At 41.0% G+C, this 12,582-nt stretch overlaps 1 pseudogene; it reads left to right on the forward strand.

The window, feature by feature from the left end:
* Window positions 1-9,401: 9,401 nt before the first annotated feature.
* LOC115293667 lies at window positions 9,402-9,730 on the forward strand (annotated as a pseudogene).
* The last annotated feature ends 2,852 nt before the right edge of the window (window positions 9,731-12,582 follow it).

The raw sequence follows: 12,582 nt of genomic DNA on the forward strand, positions 1-12,582 counted from the left end.
TATATGGTAGCACATGGTGCTTGCTGTCTTCATTCTTGGTTTTTAAAATTTTTTTTAATGTTTATTTATTTTTGAGAATAAGAGAGAGACAGAGGGTGAGTAGGGGAGGGGCAGAGAGGGAGACAGAATCTGAAACAGGCTCCAGGCTCTGAGCTGTCAGCACAGAGCCCGACGTGGGGCTCTAACTGGTGAACTGTGAGATCATGACCTGAGCCAAAGTCAGCCACTCAACCAACTGAGCCACCCAGGAGCCCCTTGAATCACAGTTTGTTTGGTTTTTTTTAACCTATAGTTAAAAATAGTCCCTTATTCTGAACATTGAATTAATTTCCTGGCTTTTGCTACTGCAAGCAATGCGATAGTCAAGGTTCTTACAAGTGTCATTGCCTCCTATGAAAGAACACCTTCCAGACAAATTCTCAGAAGTGGAACTCCTGGGTCAAAAAGCATGTTCATCTCTAATTTTGATAGATATGGCCAAAGGCCTTCCCTAGAAACACTATTAGTGTGTACAAGTAACAAAGTGTTAATACTGCATGTACTATATGTACAAGGATATGACGGATGACAACATGGTACCTCTGCAGAGTTTTAATTTGTATTACTTTCATTAAAAATGAACTTGAGAATCCTTTGATCGGATTAAGAACCAGCACTTGTGATGAATTAAAAATTATCTAATTAGGCCGAGAGCAAAACAAAGGCCTACAGCTAAAAATGATGTTTCAATCGTTCAACAGAGAGTTTCTGAAAAACACCTCTTCACTAGCCACACTCATAACATAGGCACTGAGGAACCTGAGATGGGTGAGACTTGGTCCCGTCCCAGATGAGCTCAAGTTTAATGAGGGAGACGGATGTGGAAACATGCAATTAAATGCAACATGCTATTTAAAAAAAAAAAGAGGAAGGAATGCAGAAATATGAGAGCACAGAAAAGAGCAACTAATATTTATATGCTAGCCACTCACATATGTCTTCTTAGAATACTTAATTTTTAAAAGGCAAAGAATTGAGGGAAGCAGGTAATTAATTCTTTCTAATTTTTCTAGGGCCTACTTGAGGTTTTTTTTTTTAACTTGGCTCTGTGTGTTAGCAAAATCATCCATCATGGCATTAATAGAACTGGGATTTTTAAAAAGTGTTTGAACTAAAAATGAGCCTGAAATTATAGTTAAGATCTATAACTACTCTTTGTAAAAGAGTACTGTGGTTGACACAATGGGGAAGGTACCTCGACACACAATTTCATTTTAAATTCTGAGGCCACAGTCAATTTTACACAGAGCTCACTCCCCCCTCCAACTTCAACCCAAAGTCCTCACCCACCATGCCCCCCAGGTTGAATCAAGATGTGTTCTAATGAATTGCTTTTGTCTTTCAGAAACTCTTGGATGCAAACCAACTTTCTGTTATTAGTATTACCCTTAGACAAAGTACTTTGGCACTTAAATACTTTTAAATGTTTTAAAATCTGTTTCTCCCTTCTGGTCTCTGCTTAATAGTAAATTAAGCACTCAGTGAATACTCAGTGCAAAATAGAACTGGAGACAAAACAGCCTCTCGGCTTCCAAATGGCATGGCCGAATAGCAGAGGATCAAGGTGGTTGGCACAGAGTGTGGGCCACGCATTTTTCACATCAGTTACAGATAGGAGGAGCTGAGGCGTTGAAATCGCCAGAGCAAGAAGGCATCTGTCAGGCCCCAACACCCCAGTGCTTAGGTGACAGTCAGTCCTTCACAGTGCTGGGCTGGAGACTTGGGTTCACATGGGAACTTATGGGCTTTGCAGATATATCCCTAGAAATTATGGTATGAGATCTTCCTCTCAGGATTTGGAGGATTAAACCTCCAAAAAAGCTAAGCACATGCTCCTAGGGAAACTTTCCTCTTTTTCTGTGAAGTCTGTCATAATCCTCCCTACCTTCTCTCAGGATACTTTCTTCCCATATCATCCTGAACATTCTAGATTTCATGCAGACAAGTCTCAGATAAAGCCAGTTTTCACATCTGGATGCACCCTTATCAGTGGAAGAAGCAATTTTCCCATAATAAAGAGGCTTAGTTGTATTCTAATTCCCTAAAAGCTTTCATTCCACGCTTTCAATCTCACACAGATGATGTGAGGTTACTATGATCATCCCATTTTATAGACATAGAGCTATTTTCCTTTCCTGGTGACCCACAGTGCATGGGAGCCAGTAAAGACATGAGACTGGAAAATCTCCCGTATCTGTCACTCATTCAATAAATGTCTTCCCACTGCAACTATGTGTCAGGCACTATTCTAGGTACTGAAGCTACAGAGGTAAAAATTCATGATCTCTCCTTCCTGTAAGAGATTCGTATCTAGGAAAAGGAGACAAACATTAAATAAGTGCAATAAATTGTCAACCTTGGGGTATAGTGGAACCCAAAGGAGGGAGAAGTCCATTCTCTGTGTGGGGTAGGGAGGGAACATTTCAAACAGGAAATAATTCCAACTGTTTTGAAAGATAAATAGTGAAGATTGAATGGGAGAGGATATTTCAGGAAGAGAAAGCATGGAAGTAAAATAGAAACATAAATGGGGCACCTGGCTGACTCATTCGGTTAAGTGTCTGACTCTTGATTTTGGCTCAAGTCATAATCTCATGGTTACTGAGTTTGAGCCCCACATCAGGCTGCTGTCAGTGCAGAACCTGGTTTGGGTCCTATGTCCACTCCTTCTCTCTGCCCCTCCCCCGTCTCAAAAATAAATAAGGAAGGAAGGAAGGAAGGAAGGAAGGAAGGAAGGATGGAAGAAAGGAAGAAGAAAGAAAGAGATAGAGAAAGAAAAGAAAGAAAAGAGAGAGAAAGAAAAGAGAGAAAGAAAAGAAAGAAAAGAGAGAGAAAGAAAAGAAAGAAAGTTCATCCTTCAAAAGTCTCCCTTCTCAATCCTAAAGCAACTGCCTCATTTCAAGCCCTTAGCTATTTCCACTTGGATGACAGAAATGGGTTTATAACTTGTTTCCCTGCCTTCATGCTTTCCCACTCCACAATGCCCTCCAGATGGTGTAGACCTCCAGAATACACTTTTGAACATAGTGTGTCCCAGTCTTTGTCTATAGCTAAAATCCACTTCCCAAGGGTAATCCAACCCAAGGGTGGCCCAAGGCCTTTCACTGTCTGGTTCCAGCATAACTTTCCCCCACATCTTCTTATAAATACACTGTGTTTTCGCCACAAAAGGAGACCTTGAGGCTTCCCTTCCCAAACATGACATGTTCTGTCATGCTCACATCCTTGGCTCACACTAGTTGGAATTCTCTTTTTGCAACCCTTTCTTCCTCCCAAAACCCTTTAAATCCTAAAACCCACCTCCTAAATAAAAACTTGTTCAGCAGCCCCAGGTAAAAATGAATCTTTCCTTCTGGTATATTGTATGTATGTTTAAGAACAAGACAAAATGCCAGAAATAAAAAGGAAGGCATATTTAGGAATAATGACACAAAAGCTGGGGTAAGGGGTAGAGGGAACCTGTACCCCTTTCTGTACTAAGAGATTTACATTTTTTCCAGCTTCATTGAGATATAAGTGACAAGTAACATTGTGTAAGTTCAAGGTGTACGATGTGATCATTTGATACACGTATATATTGCAACATGTTTCCCACAATAAAGTTAACACAACCTTTACTTCACATAATTACCATTTTATCCTTGTTATGGTGAGAACATTTAAGCTCTATTCTCTTAACAAGTTTTATGAAAAATGGTCATGGGTGTTTTTGAAAAAAAAAAAAAAAAAAAAACCCACAAAGATGGTTTTTTAACTGCAGGTAAGAAGACTGTTTTGACCTAACAAAGAATGTATTGAAGAAGGAAAAACTTGTGAACCTTGCTGTTTCAGGAGACGAGAGTGTCTGGAGTTGTGGAAGATTAGGGCAAACGTCCTATGTCGGGTGTGACTTAAATTGGTTCACACTTATGACTGCACTAAAAGGCACCTTGAGAGTCCTGGGCGCTCAGGAGTCTATGATTAAATGAATTCATTTCTGCAGGACGCTCCCGGGAGTTCCTAGATCCAGGGGCGAGGAGGGGACCGTTGAGCCCTGCCCTGATAATATTAGAGGTCTCATTCTGTTTCTTTGGAATGTTTAGATAAGAAATAGGAAAGTTACATTAACAAAATATTTTTGATGAACTTAGAAAGGACCCAGAGTCTTCGTGGTTGTTTTACACACTGAAGTTAATTGCGCCTACTTATAAAATTGACCAGTGTAACAAAACAGCAAAATGTTGACATGTTGTTGAGTACAGCATATGAATTTACTAAAACTTAGAAAGTAATTATTTTTTTTAATGTTTATTTTTGAGAGAGACAGAGAGCAGGGGAGGGGCAGAGAGAGAGAAAAAGAGAGAGAGAGGATCTGAAACAGGACCTGTGCTGACAGCAGAGAGCACCATGTGGGGCTCAAACTCACAAACCACAAGATCATGACCTGAGCTGAAGACAGACACTCAACCAACTGCGCCACCCAGGAGCCCCCATAATTCATTTTTAAAAAAGATGTTTATTTATTTTGAGAAAGAGAGAAAAAGCATGAGCAGGGGAGGGGGAGAGAAAGGAGAGAGAGAATCGCAAGCAGGTTCCATGCTCAGTGGGGAGCCCAACTCCGCCTCATGACCTCGAGAGCATGACCTGAGCAGATATCAAGACTTGGATGTTTAACTGACTGAGCCACACAAGGCGCCCCAGAAAATAATTCTTAATTACTATTACAATAAAAAATTCAAAGCATCCATTATCAAAAATAGAATTCTGGAGGAATTTAACTACAGGTAGATCCTCACAGTGAAGTAAAACTATCTACTGAAAATGAGTGTTAACATATCATCAATAAGCTGATGGGGAGGAGGGATGCCCTGCTCCATGCACAACACAGGGTCCAGCTTCATAGACAAATAGTTTATGTGTAGAATTTTTTATTGTTATCACTATTAATAGGTTTGTAAAAAGTAGTACAAGCTACAATTCTCATTTATTGCTGATGGGAATGCAAAATGGTGCAGCCACTTTGGAAGACAGTTTGGCAGTTTCTAGAAAGCTAAGCAGAATCTTAACCATAGGATCCAGCAATGACAGTCCTTGGTATTTACCCAAATTGGTCAAAAATTATGCCCACACAAGCACTCGATTGTTTATAGCAGGTTTATTCATAATAGCCAAACCTTGGAAATAACCATGATGTTCTTCAATAGGCGAATAAATAAACCATGGACTATCCTTTCAATTGACTGAATATTATTTAGCTTTAAAAAGAAAGGAGCTCTCAAGCCATGAAACGACACAGAGGAAACTTAAATGCATATTACGAAGTCGAAGAAGCCAGTCTGAAAAGATTACATGTTGTATGATTCCAACTATGTGACATCACGGAAAAGACAAAACTGTTGTGACCATAAAAAGATGACTGACTGCCAGAAACAATTGGAGAGGGAGGGCTCAGGAGATGAACACAGATTTTTTTTAGGGCAGTAAAACTATTCTATATGATACCGTGATGGTAGATACACGCCATACATTCGTCAAAACCCATAGAATGTAAAACAAAAAAGTGTGAACCCACTATAAACTTTAGTTAATAATAATATGTCAATATTGGCTCATCATTTGTAACAAATATACCATACTAACACAACTGACAAAAGAGTAGATAAAAGTGGTATATAGGAAATCTCAGTACTTTTTGCTCAATTTTTCTAAACTGTAAAACAGCTTTAAGTCTATTAATTTTTAAAATAATTACAACAATAGAAAAATAGGTAAAAGTTAAGAATTATCAAGAAAAAAGAACTTTAAATTATTCAAATAAAAATATTAGTGGCTAATACACATCGAAAACCTCGAATGTTACTGGTAACACAAATGACACAAATACAAATGATATTGAAGTACCATCTCTCCTATTAACTTTGAAAAGGTGTTTTAGGGGCACCTGGGTAGCTTGGTCAGTTGAGCGTCTGACTCTTGATTTCAGCTCAGGTCATGATCCCAGGATCATGGAATGGAGCCCCACGTTAGACTCCGTGTTGAGCATGGAGCCTGCAGTCTACCTAAGATTCTCTCTCCCTCTGCCTCTGTCCCTGTTCTCAACTTGCACACATGCACTCTCTCTCTAAAATTAACAAAGTTGGTGTGCCTGGGTGGCTCATTTGGTTAAGCTGGAGACTTCAGCTCAGGTTGTGATCTCATGGTTCATAAGTTCAAGCCCTGAGTTGCTCTGTGCTAATGGCACAGAGACTGCTTGGGATTCTCTCTCTCTCTCTCTCTCTCTCTCTCTCTCTCTCTCTTCCCCTCTCCTGCTTGCTTTCTCTCCCTCTCTCTCTCAAAACAACAAATACCCTTTATTTTAAAAAATTAAAATTAGGGACCCTTGGGTGGCTTCATTGACTCTTGATTTCACTCAGGTCGTGATTTCACAGTTGTGAGATCAAACCCAACATCATGCTCATTTTGACAGCACGGAACCTGCCTGGGATTCTCTCTCTCCTCTCTCTCTGCCCCTCACCTTGTCCTCGTTCTCTCAAAATAAAAAATAAACAAATTTTTAAAAAATTAAAATTTCAGTTAAAAAAAGAAAAGGCATTTTAAATTAAGTTCAATGAGACTGCACTTTTGTACACTGTTGATGTAAATGAAAAATCATGACAACTTCTCTGAAAAGCAGTTTGACAAGAATCTGAAACAGCTTGACTCAGTAGTTCTAGGAACCTATACTGTGTGTGTGTGTGTGATTTTATAATGATGAAACATTGGAATAACAAAGGAATAATTCTATAAGTTGTTGGACGCTCATACAATGACATTATGTAGTGAATAAAAACTATGTTTTTGAAGAATATTTAAAAATGGAAAAATATTCAACCTATAATTTTAAAATAGGATTTCCTTTATTGGTTTTTCTGATATGTTGTTTAAAAATTAGTGCTGATATGGGGCGCCTGGGTGGCTCAGTTGGCTAAGCAACCGACTTCAGCTGAGGTCATGATCTCACAGTTTGTGAGTTCAAACCCCGCATCTGGCTCTGGGCTGACAGCTTGGAGCCTGACGTCTGTTTTGGATTCTGTGTCTCCCTCTCTCTCTGCCCTCCTCTGCTCATGCTCTGCCTCTCAAAAATAAATAAATGTTAAAAAATTTTTTTATTTAATGCCTTTAAATAGATATTTCAATAATGTTTTGTAAACATGCTTTTTTTTCACCTAATAGCATATAATGGGATTCCTTCTCTGAAAGTATACATCTAGATTATCCACATTATCTTTCATCTTTTTAAAAAGTTTCATAGTATTTTCTTGGGTGTATGTACTAAAAACCAGCGGGGATGTTTTAAATTAAATTCGTTTTTAGATTAAATCATTCTTCTCACACACACACACACACACACACACATCTTCAATCTACTTTTAGATTGATAGGATATCTTTGATCATTTTAATCACTTCACTTGCCAACATAGAATTTAATTTGCTTTATAGACTTACGCACTAAAGTGCTGACCTTGTCTCCATATGCACCATCAAACAGATAGCTAGAAGTCTGTTTTCCCTAAGGATTTAAAAATGTCTTTCATGTCTTGGTTAACTTTTCAACAAGCCCAGCAAGGTCCACCTATGTGGCATAATTTTAGGGATATTTCTGCCCAGTTCCTAAGTTTGTCCATTTGCTCCAAAACCTGAAAGACTGACCAAGAATCAAAGCCATTTGGTGCACCTGAGTGGCTCAGTCAGTTAAGCTTCTGCTTCTTGATTTCAGCTCTGTTAAGACCTCTTGGTTCATAGGATAGAGCCCCATGTTGAGCCCGCAGGATAAAGCCTGCTTGGGATTCCCTTTCTCTGCTTCTCTCATGTTTGTATGCAAGTGCTCTCTCACTCTCTCTCTCTCTCTCTCAAAATAAATAAACTTGCGGGGGGGTGGGGAAGATCCATCCCCAGAGGAAAGTAAAGCATTTACTTAAATCTACTCTAAAACAGTCTTTTTCCAGATGCTCTCCTCTCTACTCAATGTCCACACAGAGATGACTCACAAGTTTCTACCTCAGCCCAAGCCTCTGTCTCCTCAGGCATCAAACTTGATTATACAGCTGACAGCTTATCTTGGCCTCTTGGGACTCTCAGTGTTCAAGCCTAAGGAAGTCATGCTTTCACCACTCCCCACATCCACCAATTCTCCTAACCGGGCTTCCTTCCATGGCCCCCACCTCGAACTAGTCATTCAGCTGAACACACCTGAAAGCCAGAAGTCATCCATGATACCTCCCTCTCTCTCACCTCCATACCCAAACTATCCCCCAATTCTGTCAAAGTTATGTTTTCCTCCATCTTCTCTACCTTCTTTGGAGTTAAGCCAAGCTTTGTCTATGTTTTTAATGTTTATTTATTTTTATAAAATAAACAGAAAGAACATGCGTGAAGAAGGGGCAGAGAGAGGGAGGGACAAAGGATCCATAGCAGACTCTGTGCTGACAGCAGAGAGTCCAATGCAGGGCTCGAACTCACGAGCTGTGAGGTCACGACCTAAGCTGAAGTCATATGCTCAACTGATGGAGCCACTCAGGTGCCCCAAGCTTTGTCTATTTTAATAACCTCCTAACCAGTCGACTTCTGTCCCTTTTAATCCCTGTCAAACCTATTCACCATATTACAGGGAAAAAAAAAATTTTTTTTAATTTGAGAGAAAGAGCATGAACAAGCAGGGGACAGGGACAAACGGAGGGAAAGAGAATCCTAAGCAGGCTCCATACTCAGCACAGAGCCCGACATGGGACTTGATCCCATGACCCTGGGATCACGACCTGAACCAAAATCAAAAGCTGGACACTCAACCAACTGAGCCACCCAGATGCCCCAAAAGAAAACTTTTAATGCATATTATACCCTTGGTCCTCTGTTATTACAGAGCCTTTGCATACACTGTTTCCTTGACTTGAGTCACTCTTCACTCTCTGATAACTCCAACTCCTTCACATTTCTGCTCAAGCATCATTTTATAGGGAAGCTTTCCTTGGCTTTTATGACCAGGTCAAATCCCACGCATCTCCTAGCACTTTGTACATCTCCTTCCCAGTGCTCTTCAAGTTATTTTACATTTATTTGTGACATTAGATTCTGCCCCTCACTAGACTAAGACATAAAGGCATGGATTTGTCTAATTTTTTCTCCCTATTGTACCCTAGTATTTAGCATAGTGTCTAGTACATAGAAATTGCTCAAAAAATATTTACTGGGGAAAAATGCATAAACTAAAATATAACCAACATCAGATCCTTTCCCAAAATTAAGTTTTTATGACAGACAACAACCAGAAAGAGAATAAAGCATCTTCTTGAATGAAATAACATATTAAAAAAAGAAAACCTCAATCGCTGTGACCTACTCACACAGCACACTTAGGCAGTTATGTCTGGTCACGGCAAGGTTGGGATGGGCCTGGGCATAGGGGGCACCAAGTGCCATTGCAAGGTGTTGTGCGACAACATCCAGGGCATCACTAAGCCCGCCAATGGGTGGCTGGCCCAGCTTGGCAGCATCAAGGGTATCTCTGGCCTCATCTGCGAGGAGACCTGTGGGGTGCTCAAGGTGTTCATGGAGAAGGTGACCCCCAATGCCGTCACCTACACAGAGCTCGCCAAGTACAAGACAGTCACGGCCATGGACTGGTCTACGTGCTTAAGTACCAGGGCTGCACCCTCTTTGGCTTTGGGGGCTAAAGCCTCATCACCCCTTTTTCTGTAAATAAAGACCCTTTTCAGGGCTGCCAAAAAGAAAAAAGAAAAAAACTGGCACATAGCAGGTATCCAATTTTGTAAAAATTCACCTGCTTTAAAGCTTTCATAGCGCCAATATCTGCATTCAGTTCTTCTATGTACTATAGGCCCTCATTATCTACAGGGATATGTTCCAAGCCCTCCCAGGGAATGTCTAAAACTGCAGGTAGTACCAAACCTTCTATATATACTGTTTCTCTCTCTCTTTTTTTTAATGTTTATTTATTTTTGAAAGAGACAGAGTGCGAGTAGAGGACAGGCAGAGAGAGGGAGACACAGAACCTGAGCAGGGTCGAGGCTCCATGCAGCCGGCACAGAGCCAGAAGCAGGACTCCAACTCTTGAACCAAAGTATGAGACTGTGACCTGAGCCGAAGTCAGTCGCTTAACCTACTGAGCCACCCAGGTGCCCCATACTGTTTTTTTTTCTTATACATACATACCTATGATTAAGTTTAATTTATAAATCTAGAGATTAAGGATAATAATAATAAAATAGAACAATTATAACAATATTCTATTATATACATTATTTGAATATGGTCTCTCTGTCTCTCTCTCAAAATATCTTGTCTGACTGCACTTACCCTTTCGTCTTGTGATATGAGAGTGTAAAGTGCCCATGTGATAAGATGACCATGAGGTGAATGTTGTACACACTGTGATGTAGCGTTAGTCTGCTCTTGACCTCCCGGTGATTCGTCAGGAGGATCACCTGCTCCCAGACCACCCATAAGTGAGGGAAACGAAAACCGCAGAAAGCAAAACTGCAGATAAGGGGCAACTACTGTGTTTATGGGGAGCAGGACCAAAGCAATGAAATCTGCTTCCAGGATGCTAATAAATGAAGTGTTTTTATCTGTTTCTGCTTCCTGAACATTTTTTGCTTTGTGTAAATTTACATAACTACACAAGACATATCAGGCCAAGTGAAAGGAAAAGTTGCAAGGATTTCCACTTTGCAAGTTGGGCAGGATGCCTGAAAGGGACAACATTTAGGTCTTCCCAATAAATGAATACCCACCCAGCTGTCTAGTCTTAAGGCCCAGATGAAGAATATCTACTAGAAAAGGAGTCATCTCTAAATATGAGCCAGAGAATTCAGGATTTCAAGTTTAGCCTTTTAAGTGCGTGCGTGAGACACTCAGAGGGTTAGAAGATGAAGTATTAATCTCCAAGAGTTCAGTTAAGGACACATCCCAATAAGGAAAAGCTGTGGGGCTTCTGATTGTTTTTACTGTTTGCACATGACAGACTCATGACAATTCGTTTCTTTAAATATGAAGCCCCAAATCACCCCTTCTAAAATCATGTTTCTTACCAACATCGCTTAGTAACTACACGTAGGAATGAGGACAGGCCTGGAGGCAGCACTCACAGATCTCCCGAATTACCAGCATGGTCTTCCATTTACAAGAATCCGGCTTGATAGGGCGCCTGGGTGGCTCAGTGGGTTAAGTGTCCGACCGGCTCAGGTCGTGATCTCACGGTTTGTGGGTTCGAAGCCCTACATCAGGCTCTGTGCTGACCGCTAGCTCAGAGCCTGGCGCCTGTCTTCAGATCCTGTGACTCTTTCTCTCTCTGACCCTCCCCTGCTCACACTCTCTCTCTCTCAAAAATAAATAAAAACATTTAAAAACTCTAAAAAAAAAAAATTCCGGCTTGCGACCCTGAGTTCTTGTCTCATTTCTCTAGCACTAAGTAGCTCTGTGGCTCTCAAATGGTCCTGGGTCTTTACATGTAAAATGATACGATTGGATGTTTTAAGTCTTTAAAGTCCCTTCCAGTTCTAAATCCTTTGATTTGTGCCAGAATCATTGCCGGTGGATTACACTAGTAAGATACCAAGTCGCTCTGCAGAATCACAAGAGCATTTGATGCAGAGGCTCCCTGCTCTTTGGAAGGGCTGACTTCTAAGAGGAATTCATGCCTCCTTAGCAAAGTGAGCAGAGGAGTAACCTATCCTTTCCACACAAGGGCATAAGCAGCCTCCAAGCTGGGGTGCCTAAGTGGCTCCTTCATTTGAGTGTCCGACTCTTGACTTCAGCCCAGGGTCGTGGCATAGAACCGCACAACAGGCTCCACACTAACAGCACAGAGTCTGCTTGGGATTTTCTCTCTCTCTCCCACTCTCGGCCCCTCCCTTGCTCATGCACTCTTTCTCTCACTTTCAAAATAAATAAAGTTAAGGGGGGAAAAAAGGGAGCTTCCAAGTTGGAATGACTGAAAGGATGCAGCAGGAGAAAAAAGGAGGCTGGGCAAGGCCGCCATACTGACAAGGAGGCAGTTTTGCCCCCAAATGGTACGGACCAGATTTCCCCTCACTACTGCTCCAATCTCAGCGGGCAGGCCATTGATCTCACATGCCTCATCTGCAGCTGTGACACATAGGATTCAACAGAAGAATATTAAGTTTTCCATGCCATACACGACTTGTTATTCAGCAGCCTTCTCCATATTAAAAAAAAAAAGTATTTTCAGGGCATCTGGGTTGGTTGAGTATCTGACTCTTGATCTGTGTTCAGGTCTTGATCTCAGGGTCATGAGTTCAGGCCCTGAAATGGGCTCCACATTAGGCATGAAGCCTACTTAAAAAAAAAAATTCTCTTGAGCAACCCTCTGGCAGAGTTATAGCACAACAGAAGGTGTCAGGGGCAGAGAAAAACCTGTACAAGGACTTCTTCAAATAGGAAGCATAAATCCAAGCTGCTCCAATCACTTTGTGCTTCTTTTCTCAGCAGAGAGGAGAGATGCCTTTTTATTTTCCAAATTGTCTGCCGTGGGGCACCTGGGTAG

The sequence above is a fragment of the Suricata suricatta genome, chromosome 6 (assembly GCF_006229205.1).
Source record: "Suricata suricatta isolate VVHF042 chromosome 6, meerkat_22Aug2017_6uvM2_HiC, whole genome shotgun sequence".
NCBI lineage: Eukaryota > Metazoa > Chordata > Mammalia > Carnivora > Herpestidae > Suricata > Suricata suricatta.